The sequence below is a fragment of the Vipera ursinii genome (genome assembly GCF_947247035.1).
Source record: "Vipera ursinii genome assembly, chromosome: Z".
NCBI classification, from domain to species: Eukaryota; Metazoa; Chordata; class Lepidosauria; order Squamata; family Viperidae; genus Vipera; species Vipera ursinii.
Window position 1 is genome coordinate 22,984,070 of NC_139517.1, and position 23,357 is coordinate 23,007,426.

Sequence of the window (23,357 nt, forward strand, 5' to 3'; positions counted from 1 at the left end):
AGGAAAAAGAAATGCATGGTAAGTGTAATGTATTGGGGTTTTCTTGTGTGCAAAGTTCACGTATGTGTAATTGCTGCTAACGGTTGCCTGTGTAACAGCTTGGGGTTTTAGCCTGACGTAAAGTCTCCTGTTCAGCCATTGGATAATTTATGCGGGAATTGTATTACTTAAAATCTATTGGCTGCCACCTAGTGGCCAACTGGATAAATAGCGGTGCAGATGCATGTGCACTTTACTTCTGTTCCAGCAGCTCAATAAAGTATATTCCTGTTTCACCTGCTTGTCTCACCTCGTGCTTTCAACCAACTCAATACATAACACTGGTAATAAGGGTGGGATCCTGCTTCCCATGAAGAGCTGCAACGAGTCACTAGGGTGAGGCCAGTGATGTGCCTGGCTGAGAACGTGGTTCCCCACCCTCTGGTCAGCTAGTCCCCATGCTAGCGACCACGTGGCCCTGCAGACCAGCTCCCAGGCCAGCTGGGAAGCAGGACAGAAGAAACGACTCTCTAGTCATGAATTCCTTCTGGAATGGCCAAGGTCGGAAAACTAGAAGAATTTGATGTCACTCACCCAGAGAGATGGTCATCATACATCGCATGGGTCAAGAATTACTTGAGAGCAAATCAGGTTACCGAAGATGGCCTTAAGGCCACAACCCTCCTTTGCATCTGTGGCCCAGCTACATTCGATATTGCAGAGAATCTCATCGCACTGGCCCAGATAGAGTCTGTAGCATTCATGGACTTGCAGCCGCATGCGTACCTGGTGCCAGTTGTGAGCCACATCCTGGCATCACTGCAAGGGGGTACCATGTTCACAAAATTAGATTTGGCTGAGGCTTATCAACAGCTACCAGTTGATGAGGCCACCACAGCTGCGCAAACAATCGTAACACACAGGGGTGTGTGTTTAAAGTCAAATGCCTCCAGTTTGGGGTTAGCGTGGCCCCAGGAATATTCCAGGGAGTAATGGAGCGCATGTTAAAGGGCATTCTGGGGATTTGCTCCTATTTTGACGATGTGCTCATTGCCAGTGAGTCCACTGATGTGCTTGCCGGGAGGCTTAAGGCTGTTCTCCAATGGTTCTGCTCCACGGGACTTAAACTTAGAAGGGCCAAATGTAAAATTGGGGTCCCTTCTACTGAGTACCTGGGTTTCCACATTGATGCCAATGGCATCCACCCCGTCAACTACAAATTGAGAGCCATTCAGATGGCACTTTCCCCCCAAGTCAAAAGGAGAGCTTTAGGCATTTCTGGGCCTCCTGAACTTTTACCATGCATTCCTACCTAACAAGGCCACTGTGGCAGAGCCATTACACTAGCTCTTGGATAAGAATGTCCCATGGAAGTGGACTAAGGTTCATGAAAGCAGTTTCAAGGCAGTAAAGGCACTACTGTCTTCTAATTCAGTGCTCATGCATTTCAATGAGATATTGCCAGTTTGCCTGGCCTGTGATGCATCTGCTTATGTGATGGGGGCTGTTTTAAGCCATTTGTCTAGAGATGGGACTCAAGTCCCAATTCCATACTGCTCACGCACCCTGTCAGCTGCTGAGCAAAATTATGCTCAAATTGACAAAGAGGCTCTGGCCATTGTGGCCGGGGTGAAAAAATTCTACGATTACTTGTATGCAGGGCTTTTTTTCTCATTGAACAATCAGAACGGAGTTCCGGAACCTTTTTTGTATGGAACCTTGTAGGTAGGCATGGCGGGTTATATAACATGTGTGAGTTCCGGCACCTTTTTCTTTTACAACAAAAGCACTGCTTGTATGGCAGGGAATTCACAATATTCACTGATCACAAACCATTATTGGGGCTGTTCACTACTGACAGACAGACCCCCCAAATTCTTTCACCCAGAATGCTAAGGTGGTCCATTTTCCTGTCTACCTACAGATATAGGCTGACATTTAAACCTGGAAAAGACATGGGCCATGCTGATGGCCTAAGCAGGCTACCATTACCATATGTGGAGCCAGATCCGACTCCAGCCTCTCACATCTTGTCAATCCCAGATTTGCCCGAGTTCCCTCTGCATATGGAGGATGTGGCTGCAGAAACTGCTGCAGACAAAGTTCTGAGCAAGTTTCTGGCATGGGTTCACACAGGGTGGCTAGAAAATAGCTGTGGACCCTAATTCCAGAATTATTTTACTCACAGACATGAGCTTTCAGCTCATAAGGGGTGCATCCTGTGGGGGATTGGGGTAATTGTCCCCACTTCATTAAGGCAGCGGGTATTGCAGTCTCTCCATGAGGGTCATCCGGGTGTTGTCCAGATGAAGGCATTGGCACGGAGCTACCTTTGGTGGCCTGGGTTAGATAAGGCTATGGAGGCCCAGGTACATGGGTGTTACACGTGTCAACAGTCCAGACCAGAAATGATGCAGGCTCAAGTTCACAGATGTGAGGAGATGTGAGGAGACTCATACACCATGGTCAAGGATCCACATTGACTTTGCTGGCCCTTTCCAAGGGCAACTATTTCTGATAGTGGTTGACAGCTACTCCAAATGGTTGGAAGTAATTCCCATATCAAATATGACTACTGCTAGCACCATCCAGGTGCTTAGAAAGCTTTTTGCAACACATGGGCTGCCAGATGTCATAGTTTTGTATAACGGGGCCCAATTCACAGCAACAGACTTCCAGGCCTTCTTGAGGGCAAACCTCATAAGGCACGCCATCAGTTTCCTTGCAGTTAAATAAACTTTTTTTTATAAATAAAACATGGAGAATAAAAACCTGAAAATTAGATCAATTGTAGGAAAATTAGCCTTAGCAAATTTCAAATCTCCCTGGATATGAATAAAAAATGATAATATTTGTAAATATTGTTTTATTTTTCAACATTAAACTATTATTATTTAAAATATTGAAATTGAAAGAAATATTGAGATGTCAGAGTTCATAATTCTAATAGGCTGCATCTCATTTTGTAGCCAAACTGTCCTGGAGAGAATAAACGTTTCTACTTGATGGGGAAACTGTTTTTGTTTTTTGTTTTTTTTCAGATTGAGCTATCATTTTCTTTTTCATTGTTGGAGATGGGGATTTATTTAGTCATTTTGTTAATATATGATATGTTTTTTTAATATTTTCCAGTATATTGTATTTATTACATATAATACTAGCTAGTGAATGTTAAATAAGAGTTATGTTGTAGGTAAAGTTTTCTTTTTCTTCTGTTTAATTATATGTCATTAAATGCATGTTTAGGAATCTACTATTTATATATTAGATTTAGAGCTGATTATACTATTTTCTACTTTTTTTTCTTTAGTAGATGCAAAGGCAACTGAGATGAATACTTCCATCTATCACATAAAACACACACAAACAAACACAGGAACATACTCACACACACACACAAGCACACATTGCACCAGGGGGCAATATCTACTCTCAAGCTTTCCAAGTAAAAGATACAGCAACGTACTGTTATATTTATTTGCTATATTTACACCGTTGTTCTTCCAGAAGCACAAAGCACCATACATAGCACATCCACCAATTTTTCAACACAATAACAATATTATATGAGTAGCAACAGATTGTAACTGGTCCAAAGATTCCCAGTAATCTCATATAACTGAAAGTAGACTTCAGCTAGGTTTTCCTAGTTGTACGCAACCCTTTTGATCAGGATATGAAATTACCAAACTGGAAGTAGGAAAGAAAGGAAAGCATAAGGTTGGTGCTTGATTGTTTAGTGTGTGTGGATTACAAATTGATAGAAATTAACAAGGGAGAGCTTTTCTAAGATAATGTACCCATCCTATATTTATTTATTCTTTCTGTCTGTCTCTCTCTCGCTCGCTTTTTTTCCTGTTCACGCTTTACACTTTGTTTTCTTTACTGTTCTCACCACATATTGAAATATCACTTCCCAAATTTTATTTAACTGCATCTCCCTCATCTTTTTCCTTGCAGTTATGCTCTGCAGCTTTCTGAGTAAACATGGAGAATCAAACCACAGTGCCTTACTTTTTGCTGCTAGAAATAATACCAATATCAGCTTTTACATTTCTTCTTGTTCTTTGTGTTATATCTGGCAACTGTAGCAACAAATCTTCTCATCATCTGTGCAGTAGTTTTTGATCATCAACTGCACAGCCCCATGTACTTCTTTCTCATGAATTTGGCTCTATAGGACATAGGCTCTGGTTCAGTGATGGTCCCCAAATCCATGATAAATTTTCTCATGGACACCAGACACATCTCTTACTTTGGTTGCTTTGCCCAAGTCTTGACCTTTGCCTTCTTTGAAGCTGTGAAATCATAATTTCATTTTCTATTTTTAGGCCTTTGATTCTCTTCCATTGGAATTTAATATTTATTTATTTATTCAAAGCATTGGGATTTTTTTTCAGCCAGAATCTGAGTTCATGTTCCCAGAACCCCTGAGAAAACCTCTCCCTCTCTTAATCACTATTTCTGTCAAACTGATGCATGCTACTGGAGAATCTTGGCTCTCAAGCTTTCAATATAAAAACATTTTCTTTTATGCACTGGTTTACTAAAATTGGGTCCTGTTTATTCTGTAGGACCTCAAGGTACTGTCCATATCATTCCTTTTTTCACCATCATAATAACTCTTTAGGAATAATAAAAAGCTGAACACTAAAACTCCATAATGGAAGTTGAACTGAATCAAGTCTTCCAAATCCTAGACAAACATTTGAGTATGACAACAAGGAACAGGATTGGGAGGGATAATGTGAAAAGGTAACTCAGGTTTGGTGAATCATTTTCCTCTACATGGATAGAAATATAGAGAAATGCAGTTATTTTTGTGATGTATCCACTTTTATATTTTTCTTTTAGTCTAACTAAATATTAAGTTAAAGCTTTGTAGATTTTATTTCATTTTATCTACCCTCTCTGCTTCTTTGCAGATCATACATGAAAATGGTCTGGTCATACATGAAAATGGATAATGTGACCATAGTACCTTCTAATTTTCTGCTTCTGGAATTCTCAAAAACTTGACAGCTGCAACTTCTACACTTCTTCTCATTTTTAGTATTCTACTTGGCAACCATAATAGTAAACCTTCTAATCATTTTTGCAATAACTTTTGACTATTGACTGCACACGCTCATGTACTTCTTTCTGATGAATTTGGCTATGCAAGATCTGGGGTTGATTTCTGTTATTGTTCCCAAATCCATGATAAATTCCCTCAAGGATTCCAGATGCATCTCTTACGTTGGTTGTGTTGCTCAAGTCTTCCTCTTTGTTTCTTTTGTAGCTTCTGATTTCTTCCTTCTCACAGTCATGGCATATGATTGGTATGTTGCCATTTGCCATCCACTGCACTATGAGATGATGCTGAATTGGAAAACCTGCACTGAAATAATGATTCTGGTTTGGGTCGCCAGTCTTCTCTATGGAATGATGCATACCAGTGGCACCTTTTCAGTCCATTATTGTTCTAATACTGTCAACCAGTTTTTCTGTGAAATTCCATATTTATTAAATCTATCTTGCTCTAGCTTTAATCTAGCTGAAGTTGGAGTACTTGTGGCAAGTGCCTTTGGTGGGTTATTTTTATTATTTTAGCTATGTCATGATCTTCAGCACAGTGTGGAGAATCCCATCTGTACAGGGAAGGCAAAAGGCCTTTTCTACTTGTGTTCCCCATCTTATAGATGTTTCTATGATTACAATAACTGTAAGCTTTGCCTATTTGAGGCCTGCCTCAAATTCCACATCTTACTTAGATTTAGTATTAACTGTCCTATATTCCATTCTTCCACCCCTGCTCAACCCAATCATCTATAGTATGAGAAATAAGCATATTCTGTCTAAACTGGGGGAAAATTAAAATTTATTTATTTATGCTTTCTCATCTGTTTGATGTAACTGTACCTGTATCTTTTACTTTCATATTCCTGCTAAAAGGAAGAAGTTGTAGAAAGAAGGAAAGCTATGATGCAAGCTAAATCTATTGTAACTGAAAGTTGCTGAGCCAAATCTGGCATCCTTAATCATTGGCCATCTTGGAAATGGAGTTAGTGGCATCTGATTCCCAAAATGACTCTTGCTTCAGACATTAGCAAAGCACTATCAGAGAAAATTAGGTATTCTCACTCTCACAAAAAGTATTGTGAATAGGAGTCTATTTGGAGATAATTTGAGCGTTTGGCTTTGGTAGCAGAAGCATAAGTTTTATAAGCGTCTCAATTTAGGTCATAAATCATCAACAATTTTTGAGGAAAGGGATAAATTGCACTGTATACAAATTGTAATAAATAAATTATAAATTTAAATGTTAAAAGATTATAATGCATTGTAAAGTGATGGTCTTGAAGCTCCTACTTTAGCATAGAAATTATTTCTTCTAAAGATCCAGTCCAACAGGATCTTTTTCTCTTCTGATGTCATTTATGTTAACAATGTCAACTAACAAATTCTCAACCAGTCAGGGTCAGCTACTTAGTTTATTTCTCTTTCCTTCTGGAACATATAATTATAAAATTATCCCACTGGCATATGCAAACTTCTTAAAGCTTTTATTTACACTAAAAAACATCACAAAGAAACAAGAACACTGTCACACAGTTTCAAGCAACTATTATATTACAAATACCCCATGCACAATCTGCATGTTCTCCTAGACCAGAGGTCTCCAACCTCTGGGATGTGGATTGTACCAGTCTACAGCCTACCAGGAACCAGGCCACAGAAGCAAGTAAAGCCCCATCCATGCATGCATGGGATCCGGGTAGTATACAAAATCATTCCTCTCTTGTCCATGGAAAAACTGCATTCCAGTCAGGTGCAGAAATGTTTTGGGGCCTTTGCCCTAATCTCATGACTCCTTTTCAAAGACCAGGTGGCACTCATGTCTAGGATAGTTTTTGCACAAAATCATATGCCTTAGTGGAAGCCTGGGAAAGGGCAGCCACGGAGGCACTCGACCAAGTTGTACCCATGTGGCCCTTGACCCGACGCAGATCCCAACGGGCCCCATGGTTCTCCATGGAGCTCCGTGAGATGAAGCGTCGGACACGGGGCCTAGAGAGCTGTTGGAGGTCCAGCCGATCCGAATCTGACCGGTTACGACTAAGGTCGTTTACGAGAACTTATCTCGCAGCGTTGAGGGTGGCTAGGTCTAACCACTTTGCCACCCTCATCGCGTCCGCAGATAATCGCCCGGCCGCCCTGTTTAGGGTAACTCGCTCTCTTCTTAATCAGGAGGTGAGGGAGGAACCCTTGCAGGGTCGAGCCGAGGAATTTAGCCGATTTCTGACGGACAAAATCGCTCAGATCCGGACCGGTTTGGACTCCGACTGGGCAGAGTCTGACGAAGAGGATACGGGCGGCCTTGTCGATTTAATCTGGGAAGAGTTCGATCCTGTGACTCCTGAAGAAGTGGACAAGATCATGGGGAAGCTGAGCTCCACCACGTGTTTGTTGGACCCGTGCCCATCCTGGCTGACTTATGCAGCTCGGGATGGGACACGAGGCTGGCTCCAGGCAGTGATTACTGCCTCTTTGAGTCAGGGTAGTTTTCCCTCCGCCTTGAAGGAGACCCCTCCTCAAGAAGCCTGCCTTGGACCCAGCAATTTTAAACAACTATCGTCCAGTCTCCAACCTTTGCTTTTTGGTGAAGGTTGTTGAGAGCGTGGTGGCGCAGCAGCTCCCTTTGTTCTTGGAGGAAGCTGACTACCTAGACCCATACCAATCGGGTTTCAGGCCCGGGTACAGCACGGAGACGGCATTGGTCGCGCTGGCGAATGATCTCTGGCGGGCTCGGGACAGAGGTTGCTCCTCTGTCCTAGTCCTTTTAGACCTCTCAGTGGCTTTTGATACCATCGACCATGGTATCCTGCTGCGGCGTCTCAGAGGGTTAGGAGTGGGAGGCACAGTTCTCCAGTGGTTCTCCTCTTACCTTCTGGGACGTTCGCAGTTGGTGTTGGCAGGGGGGCAGAGATCGACCTTGAGACCTCGCATTTGTGGAGTTCCCCAGGGATCGGTTCTCTCGCCTCTCCTGTTCAACATCTATATGAAGCCACTGGGTGAGATCATTCGTGGTTTTGGAGTTGGGTATCACCAATATGCTGATGATACCCAACTTTTTATTTGTACCCCAAACCACCCCAGCGATGCCCTCGACGTGATGTCCCGTTGCCTGGAGGCGGTCCGGGTCTGGATGGGGAGGAACAGGCTTCAACCCTGACAAGACTGAGTGGCTGTTCGTGCCGGCATCCCGGGAAATTCCGATTATCCCATCATTGGCCATGGGGGGTGAGTTATTACCCCCCGTAGATAGGGCCCGCAACTTGGGGGTCCGTCTAGATTCACAGCTCTCTTTGGAAGAGCATATTGGAGCTGTGACTAGGGGGGCCTTTGCCCAGGTTCGCCTGGTGCGCCAGTTGCGGCCCTATCTAGACCGGGATGCCTTGCGCACAGTCACTCATGCGCTCGTGACCTCTCGTCTAGACTACTGTAATGCTCTCTACATGGGGCTGCCCTTGAGGTCCACCCGGAGACTCCAGCTGGTGCAGAATGCGGTCGCGCGAGTTGTCTTGGGAGTTTCCCGATACTCCCATGTTACACCTTTGCTCCGCGAGCTGCATTGGCTACCGGTTGCTCTCCGGGTGAGGTTCAAGGTGTTAGTGATGACTTACAAAGCCCTTCATGGCATGGGTCCGGATTACCTACGGCAACACCTGCGGCCGGCATCAACTTCCCTCCGTCCACTGCGCTCCCACAGAGAGGGCCTCCTCAGGGTGCCACCGATCAAAGAATGCCGATTGGTGACCCCCAGGGGGAGGGCCTTCTCTGTGGGCGCGCCAGACCTTTGGAACAGCTTACCGGTTGAGCTCCGGATGGCCCCCGACCTTCGTTCCTTCCGGCGCGATCTCAAAACTTTCTTTTTCGAACAAGCTGGCCTGGTCTGATGGGATGGGGTTGGGTTTTTATAAATAGTTTTAATTGTAATATGTATTAATTTTAAGGGCATAATGTTTAATGACTTTTTAATTTTTGTATAATATTTTTATTGTGTATTGCCCTGTTCACCGCCCTGAGTCCTTCGGGAGAAGGGCGGTATAGAAATCAAATTATTAAATTATTAAATTAAATTAAATATTGTGTACCAGTAGAATCTTTTCCTGAAACGTGAGGTCCTGCATGTGTCCTGCAACTTTTCTAAGTGAGATGGGTGCAATATAGGTTGAATTGAGTAAACAAACAAACAAACAATATAGAACATCCTCTACATGGGGTTACCCTTGAAGAATATTTGGAAGCTAGAACTAGTAAAGAATGCAGAGCTATGGACAGTTCTGATGGCCCCTTGGAGAGCATATACAAGAAAGTTTCTGCATGAGCTGCACTGGTTGCCAGTTTGCTTGTGGATCCATTTCAAGGTATTAGCCTTTATGGCATCAGTGCATGGTATCTGAGGTGCTAAATAAATAAATAAATAAATAAATAAATAAATAAATAAATAAATAAATAAATAAATAATATAGAACATCTACATGGTGCTGATCCCACTTATTCCTTTGGAAGGGATGTACTTTGGACCCCTTGTGCCAGAAAATTTTGGCTTGTGGGTTCCAGGAAAAGAGACTGCTGTGACCCTCATCTTTCAGAATGCCTATGGAGATTCTCAATCATCCAGATCATGATTGTTCCAAAGATGTGTTTTTTTTCCTCCAAAAAGCAGCTGGACCTTCTTGGGTTTTTCCTTTAAAAGCTTTGAAAAGTTAGAACTGAAGCAAAATAGGGGACACCCTTTGGAATTTTCTCCTCTTAGAGGTAAGGTCAGCTCCCAATAATTGTTACATCTTTCCCTTTTCCTACTGTTGTCCCCTAATATTTGTTTTTGTATTTTCACATTTTATGTTATAAATGAACAGAACTAATAAAAAATGGAACAGAGAAAATATTAGGCTTTATGAATGGGTTGTTAATAAAAATGCCAGTGAAGTATTATCATCCCAATTTTTGTTCTGGTAGCCTGTTCTCTGCAGAGCTCGAAGAGGATTTTTTAAATTCCCTGTCAATTTCTCTGTCCTTGTAGCAAAGCATACAATTTTTGAGATCATGTATTTTTTAAATTTGACTAAATATGGATACGATAAATATTAATGAAATTTCCCACGATGTAGCAAAATTATATAATTTATGTAAATAGCACAATATTGGAAATTGAGACTAATTAAATGGATAGAAGTTCCAATATCCAGTATCTAGAATTTATATTATCCTTGATATTACAAAATAATATAACAACCAACAATTTAGAAAGCAATAATAAAATAAAATCCCAGGTTATTAAATATGTTTCTGAACTTTTGGCAGGTTTTCTCAATTAATCTATATTTGAGTTTTCAGTTTGGAAAGTAAGAATTGTAAGTTTCAATCCTAATCCTATTGGCAACATCATCTATGATTGTCTGATGAAATGGGATGATTGATATTACAATATTCTCAAATATATTACCTGTTAATGGCTAATTGCATTCATAAAAAAACTCACAAAGATAGTTTTATTTTGTCTAGTTTTCATTGTGTATTTTTGATATGCAATTGCCTCTTGAGAGAAACAAAATAATTAATAAGCTTGCTGAATATAAAGGCAGCCTTTTTCTCTGAAGATAGATCTGAGCATACTTTTATGCATGTATTATAGGGCCAATATTTAACAGTCTATAAAACTACAATAATTCTGTGAAGAAAAATTGTACAGTAAGTACTCATAGTGTGCATATTAGCATATTAGCAATTCAACAGAAAAGCAATTCCCCTCTTATTGAGATAAACTGGCATTTTTAAAAATTAAAATTACATGACTGTACATTTGTTTCTTAAGGTAATTTTCACACTGAGAAAAGGATTTAATAAAATGATATTATATGCTAGTGTTCTTCTAGAATGTTAAGGGAAGGAAGATTTCAAGGAGAGATTTATTTTCAGACACTTGGTCCTAAAGACAGACTAGATTAAAGATAATTAAATCTATATACAATCATATTGTGAATCAGAAAAAAAGAGAATCTATAGCTGGTGATCGTATACTAAATAGAAAATCAAGTGCATATTAAATATAAAAGTTAAATGTTAACAAAGAAAATGTTAACTGGAGAATTTTGAGCAGAATGTAAAAATGTCATCCTGAGTTCTCATTTTTCTTGATAAAAGTATGCTTTCTTCATGTATTGAAATTTTAGGTATCACCTGGTAAATATGATATGAGAATTATTTTTATTTTTCTAAAATTTCAGTGTACTATTACTGTATTTTAATGTACTCTTATATGGGTATTTGTCAACCAATATTAATGCTATTATTTTTTCAGCCACAACATTCCCAGAACTACTGATAAAACAAATCTCTCTGTCTCGTTGCATGTGTGCCTGTTTGTATGTCCCTGTTTGTTTGTGCATGTGTGCATATGTGTGTATGATTTACACAAATTCAAGCACTTGGAAATCTGTTCCCTCAAGTTAAAATGTTACTTTCTCTTGTAGATTTGTATCCTGCCTTTCCTTCAAGAGCTCACTCTATATATTGGAGATTTGTCTCCAATTTTTCATCACTGTAGCAATTCTGCAAGGAGGATAAGAAATAATTACTGTTCCAAAAATTCAGGAAATTTCCAAAAGGTCTTACAAGTCCTATACAAACAGTGCAACCAGGAAAAGAATGGAGTGGAAGGAAATAACTTGTGATCAATAGGTTTATCATGGACTGATGTATAGGGATAACACTGTGATTAGGCACAGGAATGAACTGCATTCTTTTAATTATGTAATTCTCTTTTAATTCTTTACATTTTTCCAGTCTACTTTTTATTCTGTTCACATTTTTATCATGATAATAGTTCACCATTTTATTTAATTGTATATCACATCTATGTTTATAAATTAATTAAATTAAATCATAAACATGAATAATCACACAACAGTGCCTTATTTTTTACTCCTGGAATTCTCAAAGAATCGACATTTTCAGCTTTTACATTTCTTTGTGTTCTTTGTGTTATATCTGACAACTATAACAGCTAATTTTCTAATTATCATGGCAGTAACTTTAGATAATCAATTGCATAGCCCTATGTACTGGTTTCTGATGAACTTGGCTATACAGGATTTAGGCTCAGTTTCTGTTATAGTCCCAAAATCCATGGTGAATTCCCTCATGGAGACTAGGTATATCTCTTACTCAGGATGTGCTGCTCAAGTCTTCATATTTATCTCCTTTGCAGCTTCTGATTTATCCCTCCTGACTGTCATGGCATATGATCGATATGTTGCCATTTGCCATCCATTGCACTATGAGATGGTGATGAATTGGAAATCCTGCACTGAAATGATGATTCTGGTTTGGGTCACCAGTGTTCTCTATGGAACACTGCATACCACTGGCACTTTTTCAATTCCTTTTTGTTCTAATATTGTCAACCAGTTCTTCTGTGAAATTCCACACTTGCTAAAGCTATCCTGCTCTGGATTCAATCTAGTTGAACTTGCAGTTCTTATGGCCAGTGTCATTGCAGGAATTGGTTGTTTTAATTTTATTATTGCATCTTATGTCATGATATTCAAGGCAGTGCTTAGAATTCCTTCTGAAAAAGGAAGGCAAAAAGCTTTATCCACTTGTGTTCCTCACCTTATAGTAGTATCTATGTTTTTATTAACTGGATGTTTTGCTTACTTGAGGCCTCCCTCTAATACTCCATCTTATTTAGATTTTGGGTTGACTGTTCTGTATTCCCTTCTTCCACCCCTGTTCAATCCAATAATCTACAGCAGGAGAAATAAGAATATCAAACTTGTCCTTTCAAAACTCTGGAAATTCTAAAAATTACCTTTAATGTTGTTTCTATTCTGTTCATCTCAGTTTTGTGTTTTCCTATCTTTTTCCTTACATATTTGAATTAAGGGTAAATTAAAAAGGAAGCACAATTGAAATTCAGGCAAATCCAATCTTTCAATCCAGAAGAATGATAGAACTTCAAAAATTGCTGAGTTCCTGATTACTGTCAATGCAGTTTACAGAGGCTAACTGTAAATATTTGGCAGCTTCTAGCATGCCACAGGCTAACATCCCCTGGTCCTTAGTGAAATAGGATCATGGTGTAATGTGATTATGAAAAACATCTGTAATTGAAAGGAGGTTTAAACAATATTTCCTATTTTTCTCTGTTCTTTAGGTATGAAATGGCTTCTCCTCTAATGCTTGCATAATAATATAGTCAATTAAAGCTAGTTAAATCCAAAAGTACACAGGGCTCCTCTCTCTTTAAATGATTACACAGTTTAATATTTTGCTCCTTCAAATCAAAATGGACTCCTGACAACTATCTGGAGAAGTGCCTGCAGTTCTGTTGGCAATGTTTTTTTGTTGTTGTTGTTTGTTTGTTTTTTAAGAGAGGGTTACCATTATCTCCTTCCTAGGGCAGAAAGAGAGAAAAAGAGAGAGACTGGCCCAAAGAAATGCAGCTGGCTTTGTTCATAAGGCATACTAGAGTTTTCAGCCCTCCAATTTTTAGCCTGTTATGCTAAATTATTCTCACACAATTTAGTTGAAGTGTATTATTTCTTTTCCTTAAAAATGTTCTGACAAAACCAGACACTTGGCAGGAAGGGCAGGATGGGTGAGCATGTAGCATGTTGATAACCACAAGAAATAAAAAGGGCAAGGAGAGTAATTGGGATGATGGATAATAGTAACAGAATATCATATGTGTTTCAGAAATCTTAAAACTTGATACAAAGGGGAAAAGATAACTTATGATTCCTGGTCCAATACCTGGAGAAGGGCTGATAGATAAAAAAAATACAGAATGAAGGAGATCTTGAAAAGAGGGAAGATTTGGTTAAATACTTTGGCGTTCTTTATAAGTGTACTTTGGAAGGTGCCAAGTACTTACTGGATTTATCTAGCCAAGCTCAGTAGATTCTTTTGATGAAGGGGAGGGATTTCCAGCTAAAGGGATATGACATTTTAGTCCTCTATTGAATATTGCTGTCTTGTTCTCCTGCTTTATCTATGAATATATCTTGTCAACATTATACTTTGCATTTAAAATTATTTTTCTATGCTTTGCTTAATAAAATCATGTTATTTGCCTAATTTGTATGACTATTGCTTTCATGAATCTCCTATTCACATTTTTGTGTGAAAAAAATGAGTTAGCCCATATATTTGCAAAATATTTTCTAATTCCTGTCTATATATTTTATTCTCAGAAATGGTATCATATATGATGATAAATAATGATTGTTGGAATCTCAAAATAAACTATGTCATAAATGATGGTTATAAAAATATTAACTAGGTTCACAATATCATGCTACCCTCCAAACTCAAGAAATAATATGACTTAGCAAGTTGTGTAAACAAGGAAATAATAATTTACAAAGTAATTTTTTAATTTATATTTACCTTTTAGAAAAAAGAAATTTCAGCAAATGGTTTTACTTTTATACTGAGTTTTTGATGTATTCATAGGATAGTATTTTTTCCCAAATAGAAAATATGGAAAGGATTCTTTATAATTAATTCCAAAATCTCATTTCAAATTTCTCTGGACCTTTTGCCTATTTGTTAGTTCTCAAAATGTTTCCAAATTTCAAATGATAATACAGGTGAAACTCGAAAAATTAGAATATCGTGCAAAAGTTCATTTATTTCAGTAATACAACTTAAAAGGGGAAACTAATATATGAGATAGACTCATTACATGTAAAGCAAGATAGTTCAAGCCCTGGTTTCTCATAATTGTGACGATTATGGCATACAGCTCATGAAAACCCCAAATCCTCAATCTCAGAAAATTAGAATATTGTGAAAAGGTGCAATATTCTAGGCTCAAAGTGTCCCACTCTAATCAGCTAATTAAGCCATAACACCTGCAAAGGGTTCCTGAGCCTTTAAATGGTCTCTCAGGCTGGTTCAGTAGGAATCACAATCATGGGGAAGACTGCTGACCTGACAGTTGTGTAAAAAACCATCACTGACACCCTCCATAAGGAGGGAAAGCCTCAAAAGGTAATTGCAAAAGAAGTTGGATGTTCCCAAAGTGCTGTATCAAAGCACATTAATAGAAAGTTATGTGGAAGGGAAAAGTGTGGAAGAAAAAGGTGCACAAGCAGCAGGGATGACTGCAGCCTGGAGAGGATTGTTAGGAAAAGGCCATTCCAAAGTGTTGGGGACTTTTACAAGGAGTGGACTGAGGCTGGAGTCAGTGCATCAAGAGCCACCACACAGAGATGGATCCTGGACATGGGCTTCAAATGTATTCCTCTTGTCAGCCGCTCCTGAACAACAAACAACATCAGAAGCATCTTACCTGGGCTAAAGAAAAACACACCTGGTCTGTTGCTCAGTGGTCCAAAGTCCTCTTTTCTGATGAGAGCAACTTTTGCATCTCATTTGGAAACCAAGGACCCAGAGTCTGGAGGAAGAATGGAGAGGCACACACTGCAAGATGCTTGAAGTCCAGTGTGGATTTTCCACAGTCTGTGTTGATTTGGGGAGCCATGTCATCTGCTGGTGTTGGTCCACTGTGCTTCATTAAGTCCAGGGTCAATGCAGCCATCTATTTTGGAGCACTTCATGCTTCCTTCCACAGACAAGCTTTATGGGGATGCTGATTTCATTTTCCAGCAGGACCTGGCACCTGCTCACACTGCCAAAAGCACCAAAACCTGGTTCAATGACCATGGGATTACTGTGCTTGACTGGCCAGCAAACTCGCCTGACCTGAGCCCCATAGAGAATCTATGGGGCATTGCCAAAAGAAAGATGAGAGACATGAGACCGAACAATGCAGAAGAGCTGAAGGCCGCTATTGAAGCATCCTGGTCTTCCATAACACCTCAGCAGTGCCACAGGCTGATAGCTTCCATGCCACACCACATTGAGGCAGTAATTGCTACAAAAGGGGCCCAAATCAAGTACTGAGTACATATGCATGCTTATACTTTTCAGTGGTCCGATATTGTTCTATGTACACTCCTTGTTTTATTGAATGCATGTAATATTCTAATTTTCTGAGATTGTGGATTTGGGGTTTTCATGAGCTGTACGTCATAATCATCACAATTATGACAAATCACGGCTTGAACTATCTTGCTTTGCATGTAATGAGTCTATCTCATATATTAGTTTCCCCTTTTAAGTTGCATTACTGAAATAAATGAACTTTTGCACGATATTCTAATTTTTCGAGTTTCACCTGTAGTAAGTCATTGCAGTCTTTTAGCAAGGTGCCTACATGACCACCTTGCTCAATGACTCCAATTCTAGCACACCGTGTTGTGATTGTTAAGTGACTGTGTGGTTTGTTAAGAGATGAATGGGATGCCTCACTGGATGAGGTGACCAGATGCAGGCTCAGGCCCTCTCTGTGGTACATAATATACTTTCTTTGTCTGACTGGCTAGAATGGACTGTAGTAATGGGATGAAGATGGTTCACTGGGTAACCTACTAGAGCTTTAAAGATCATAATCAACACCTTGAATTGGAATTGTAAGCACCCAATATAGGTCATACAGCAGAGATGTTATGCATATCATTCTTTGGGCACCCAAGATTGCTTGCACAGATGCATATTGTGTCAGTTGAAGCTTCCAGATAATTTTCAGGGATATCCCATGTGCAGTGCATTCCTATAGTCCAAATGAGAAATGATCAGGGCATTAATGCCTTTGCACTCACTCCCTACTAAGTCAGTCCAAAATGGGATGAAGTTATTGAAAGTCACTTAGAATTCAAGACTAGCAAGGATGGATGTATTGGCTCCCACCAGACATCATTCGTGAGTGTGACCATTGTTGTTTCTCTCCCATATCTGGGCCTGAAAAGTGCCTAGATAATCTGTTTCTTCTAGGAGTTCCAAGTCACCACTTCTCAACTACTTTCTCTAAAAATGGATAATGGAAAACTGGACAAAGGTTGTCCAGAATGTCAGGGTCCATCAATAGTTTCTTGAGTAGGGGACTTCCGGATGGCAAGGCGTCGCCGGAGGCAGCCATTCTTCGGCTGTCAGCCTCGCGGCTCCGTAGAGCCGCCAAAAACAGTGCCAATCAGCTGTTTCGGTGGCTCAGAAGCCCCCACCTCGGGAAAAGAGGAGGGGGTGAGCGCCCAGGTAGGGGTAGAGCTCTCCGGGGCTGCCAGAACTTAGAGTTTTGGCAGCTGAAGGATTGAGCCCCCCTGAAGCCTGGGCATGCTCCGGACTGCGAGGCGCCTCTGCTCCGGGTTTTTTGGAGCAGAACAGGGCGTTCTCAACCATCCCTGCCAGCAAGGAAGAGCTTTTGAGAACGAGGACGCAGGCAGAGCGATGCAAGAGATTTTGGTGAAGATGATGTTTTGATATTTAACTCAATGGACTTTGCTGAGCTCGTAAGTGAAAGTGCGTAGTTAACAATAGTGGGTGAAAATGGCAGCTATATCTTCTAAAGTTCCTGCCTTGGTGCAGCAGTCTTTGTTGAAAACTTCATTGTCTTCTGCACCCATATCTGCATCAGCTTTTACAGTAAAAAAAATTGCAGAATCTGCTGCAAGAGACTATGGAAAAGCAAATGTAACAATTTGTTGAGATAATGGAGAAAACGTTGGAGGAGAAGTTTACAGAGAAATTTACAGAAATGAGAGCAGACAGCACATCCAAAGCATGGCTAAATGCATTGAGAATTTGGACGAAAGAGTGGAAGATCTTGCTCAAAATGATATTAGACTGGAAGCCAAAATGACAGAAACTGAAAATGTGGTAGAGAAAATTGATTATGATTTGATTTCGACACAGTATTATCAGATAAAGTTTGCTTTAAGGATTAGAGGCCTAAAAGAAAATCCTAAGAAAAATTTGAAGAAAATGGTTTCTGAAGCTTTGGAAGGGGTGTTGGGGCGAACAGCAGATGAAATAATGGAAGATATAGACAAAACCTTCCGTGTTAATTCGTGGATTGCAAGACAAAGGAAATTACCCAGAGATGTGGTGGTTTATTTTACAAAGAGAATGATTAGAAATGAAGTTATCCAGGCCTCCTACAATATTGATTTTGTAGTTGCTGAGCAAAAAGTTCTGATTTTAAAAGAGATCCCTGCAAGAATTTTAAGAAAAAGGAAGGAATTTGCTTTTTTGACACAAGAATTGAGACGACGTGATATCAAGCTTAGATGGCAGATACCAGTGGGTATGGTGGTGACCTATGAAGGTACGAGGCATTGTTTTACCACGGTGATTCAGGCACGTGATTTCTACAGTAATGTTTTAAAAGTAGTTCCCATACCATTTTTGGAATCTACAAAGAAAAAAAGGTGAGAGAGAGTCTCAATGTTCCAGAGAGAATCTACAAGATGCTGAAGGGTTAATGCAGACAGATGTGAAAGCTACCGGAGTGGGTCAAATTTCAGTACCACTGGAGAAGGCCAGAAACTGGAAGAGGCGTGCTGTTTCTGGACGAATGAATCAAGCTTGAAGATTTAGTTGTATAACTGCAGGAGTTAGAAGGACTAAATATTTGGGGATATTTTTCACCCTTATAAAATAATCATGTAATATTTTATGTTGCTTTAGTTTTAAGATGATTGTAAAAATTTAATTGGGAAGATTTGTAGTAGTGCCTACTGATATTTTGTAGGTTATGATTTGTTATTTGGATGGTATATGTATGGTATTTTAAGTTGTATAATACACTAGGAGAAGGTAAGGTTGTATAAACTTGGTTTTAGTATGAATTTAAAGCCTAGTTGGATAGAAGAATAGTTTTATAAAATTGATATAAATTGTTTTATCTGTGATTGAAGCTAACTTGTAATATTTTTATGGGTACTATGGTATTTTAAGTTGTATAATATATTAGGATAATATGAATTTAAAGCCCAGTTGGAAAGAAGAATAGTTTTAGAAAATTGATATAAATTGTTTTATTTGTGATTGTTTTTATTGGGTATTAGATTGAAAAGTATTATTTTGTATTTGAATAATCATTGATATGATATATATATGTTTGGAGTTTATCTATATGAGTTAAAGTACGATAGTTTAAACAGTTTAGGATTGTTTGTGTAAGTTAGATTATGATTGTTTGTATTTTATACCCTGTATTCTGCTCTGGGAAGTGGGGGGAGGGGAAAGGGAGGGAGGGGTTGGGGAGGGTTGGGGAGGGGGAAGAGGGTGGGAGGGGAGGGGGTTGGGAGGGTTTTTTTTGTTAAAGATAAAATGTATTGTGAAACTTTTTAATAAAAAAAATAGTTTCTTGAGTGGGGGATTTACTAGAACCCCCCAGGTGGCCCTAAACAACTGACCAGGGCATGGATCTAACACACATGGTGGCATTGTCCACATCCTCATGTCCAATGGAATTAAACTATTTCCAGATAACTAGATAATTCTGTTTCCTGGATACCTCTAAAGGACTAGAATCATACTTGGCATCCAACTGGGAATGAATCTGAGCACTTTTATCAGCAAGATGCATGAAGAATTCCTCCACAGAACTCTATAGGTGCACCTCTGGTCTTCCCTTCCCAGGGAGAGTCTGAATGACCCTAAACTTGGCTGATGCGTAGCATTCTGCAGATGCAATAACAGTGAAAAAGTATTAACTCATGTTCAGTTGAGTTCATTCTTCATTTTCCTCCAGTAATCCTCTTAGCTTTTCTTGACCCCTACCAGATCCCTTAACTTCTTCATGAATCATAATGATTAATGGGGCTGATGAGCCAGGGGAGATCCTTCAGGCTCAGACCTGTCCAGGGCTTCAGTCAACTCCATATTCTAGGCAGCAGCAGAACCATGTTTACAATACAAAAAAAATGATCTCCTCTTCCTATATGCCATCTCTTGTCTAAATAAACAACCCTTAAAACTTTATCATTTCAGTCCTGATGTCAGCAGAAGTCATTAAAGGTTACCAGAGACTACTTTTAACTATTTTAACCTTGATGAAATAAATCAGCTTTATAATTCTTCCATTTTATTCTAACAATCTTGTCCCTTCAAATAATGACTCAGAACTTGGTTTATTCCATTTTCTGTTGTCCTTTCTCACAAATTCAAAACAAAAGCAATTTTCCAGGGAAAGATTCTTAATCATTCATTCCAAAATCTTGTTTCATATTTATCTAGATCTTAAGCCCATTTGTAACTGTTTCAATCATCTCTGAAAAAATATGAAGTCCTTGTATTTAAAAAATATGTTACAAAAGATTAAAAAACCTAATAACTGAAAAGCAATTAACAATAAATTGTCAATGCAATCCAAGAAGGTATGCAAACCACTGTCCTTTAAAATATGCCAAATGTATTTTGAACAAGGTGGCTAAAGATAGTCCTCAACGTATGACCACAGTAGACCCTAGAATAATATTTGTAAATTATTGCAGTATTTTAGTGAGGCACCATCTGATTACCTTATTGAACAACTGCAATTGTGGTTTCTACCACTGCACACATTAAGTGATAATGGGACAGTGCAGTCCATTCAGCACTTTCCTAACTCATATGTGGTCTGTGCCAGCCCTCCCAGTGTATCCCTCTCCTCTTAAGACACCCGTGTCACTGTTTCTTGCCCCACCATATCTTAAAACTTTGTGTCTTTCTGGAGGCAAAAATCATTTTTGTGAACTGTAAGAAGTGTTTAATTTACACAATTCCACTCTTCTGACAGACTGTGAGAATGACATAGACTTCCAGATTATTACCCACTTCTGAATGGTACAACGTGGCCTCTGTAGGAAGGCCACACATTGCATCAGCTGGGAGCTTTTTCAGAAATGTGATATTTGGAAAAGGTAAGTGGAACAAGGTGTGATGGAGTGGGGAGCAGGCCCAAGTCTTCTCGGACCTGCAATTATGTGGAATGGAAAGGTGATGACAGCTTCGTGATGGCAGTTACAGAATTCTTGCAATCAGTCTAAAATCTGATTTATGTCAGTCATAAATCTATAAGGAAATACTGTCTTAAAATCTCATGAGGAGCAACTTCCTGGAGCACTTGTGGGTGATTCCAGCCCTCTTCTTGTCTAGAGAAGAATTATGAAGAACAGGTCTACTTGCTAACTTTTCATTTGCAGAATTTGTGCAAATTCTATCTATCTATCTATCTATCTATCTATCTATCTATCTATCTATCTATCTATCTATCTATCTATCATTGATCCATTTCCACAGACATACATATATACGTATTACATTATAATGTAAGATTCCAACTAATGAAACCAAATAAATCAGAACTCTGAAGTTTGAAGTTTCCTCAAAGCACATGTTTATTGGATGTATAATATCGGCATGGTCAAAAGTAAAACCAACTCTGAAATTTCCCTAGAGATTCAATGTCACTAAAAGTAACATTTCCCTCCCCTCTACCATGCTGTAGATCATACAACCCAATGAAAGTAATTGGAGGGCTCCTTGATTAGTTTCACACTGTAATTTATCATCCAGGATGCTAAAGAAATTCTCGCTTCTTTTAAATTTGTACAGAGAGTTGTACAATTTTACATCAATACTCAGGGTTTTTTTTCCTGGATGGGAATCTATCATTTAAATAATTAGTTATCACCAGAAGACTTTGGAATATATATTATATCATTGATTTTTAACATGTCTGTTTGCCTGTCCATCTGTTAGACTACCCTATGCCTGTGGATAACAAGGATGAATAGGCATTGCAACTGCAATCTTTTTATGTAAGTATCTGTTAAAAAGAAGTTTTCATCACTCACTCTTGCTTGTCATTTCAAAGCCAAAAATTATAATTTCATATGTTTCTCTTTTCCAATAAAAGAGTCATTTTGTACTTAAGGACATATACTTTTTGAGGGAGGCCACATACTTTTTTGGTCAGAGTTATAAAAATACAACTCATCTATAACCATATTCTAGCACTTCATTTTTTTAGAGATGTATTTTAGATTTCTAATGCAATTAATTTCTCTTGGGAACATATTTCACAATACTGAGCTCACACATATCTACAAAGTGCAATGTCAACAGGATACATAATTGTTGTGATGGTTATACACTATATATCTAGAAGATTTGGGTTTGTTAGTGTTTTACAGACTTATTGTTGAGACTGTTAAGATGAATTGAGGTGAGACATTGAAAAGTACTGTTATTTTTCTTCTCTATATTTCACATCAACATTCTCTCTGTGCTTACATCCTTATATTCATTATTTTTTGAAGTATGATCAATGATAAATCACCATGGAAATATTTGTGCATTACTATTGCACCTGTATTATTATTTTTTTAAAAAAAAATGCTGTTAATTCCTACTAGATTAAAAAAGGAGTTTATATTAGGAATGAAATAAAAATTGGCATTAAAATAATTTCTAGAATCAGAGATCTTTTAAAGTTGTTTAATTGATGAAAGAATTGGTACAATTTTGAAAGCGTAAAGCAATATATTCTCCAAGTTGGCTTTAATTGATGGTGATTTCAGGGAATATTCATGTCTGTGTTCAAAATTGGTAAAACATGTTTTCTTTCCATGTATTAGATATGAGAAAAAGAATCCCTGTTTTTTCAGACTTTTACATTTTTATTGCAATTCTCATTAATTATTATTAGTTGAAATTGCTTTTACCTTTTCCACAGCAATGCAGGAAAAAATGCCCAATGTAAGTCATTTCTCTACTTTTATTCTTCCATGTTTCTCTGACCAATATGAGCAAAATAAACTATACTGTATTCCCTTTTGTTTTAACTGATCTACAGAATCCTTGTTAGCAAATCTTCTCATCATTTTAGCAGAGTCCGTCAGCCACCAACTCCATAAACTCATGTACTTTTTCTTTAGTGAAAAATGTATATTTCCATATAAAAAATCCATATAAAACATTAAAACAAAAAATAAGAACCATATATTTAAAATTCAGATAAAATTCCAATAAAATTATATTAAATGCAATGGAATGCAAGGGAGCAAAGTGTGCATAGGGTGGAGGGTCTGACAAAGTGTGCATAGGGTCTGACTAATCCATTAACCACCTCCAAGATAACACTCTCCCATTAGGCTCCAGGGTAACTGGAAGAGCCAAGTCTTCAAGCCCTTTTGAAAGGCCAAAAGGATGGATGTGGAACTCACTTTGGTGGGCAAAATGTTCCACAAGGCAGACTTTAGTGCAGGAAAAGCACTTCTGGACCCTGCCAACTGAAATTCCTTGACTGAAGGGATCCACCACATGCCTCTTCTGTTGGCATGGATCGGCTGATGAGCCATTTCCTTAGACAACGTGAACCCATGCCATGAAAGATTTTCTAGGTGATAACCAGCACCTTGAATTGGACCAAGAAGCAAGCTGGCAACCAATGAACCTTGTGGAACAGTGTTATAAGAAGAGGCACCCTAACCCACACA

General features: G+C 38.8%; 1 pseudogene across 1 annotated transcript; it reads left to right on the forward strand.

Moving 5' to 3' along the window:
* The first annotated feature begins 3,905 nt into the window (after positions 1 to 3,905).
* LOC310650037 (olfactory receptor 14A16-like) lies at positions 3,906 to 12,911 on the forward strand (annotated as a pseudogene). Its single transcript has 3 exons — positions 3,906 to 4,128; positions 5,112 to 5,283; positions 12,259 to 12,911. The product of its transcript is annotated as an olfactory receptor 14A16-like (transcript).
* The last annotated feature ends 10,446 nt before the right edge of the window (positions 12,912 to 23,357 follow it).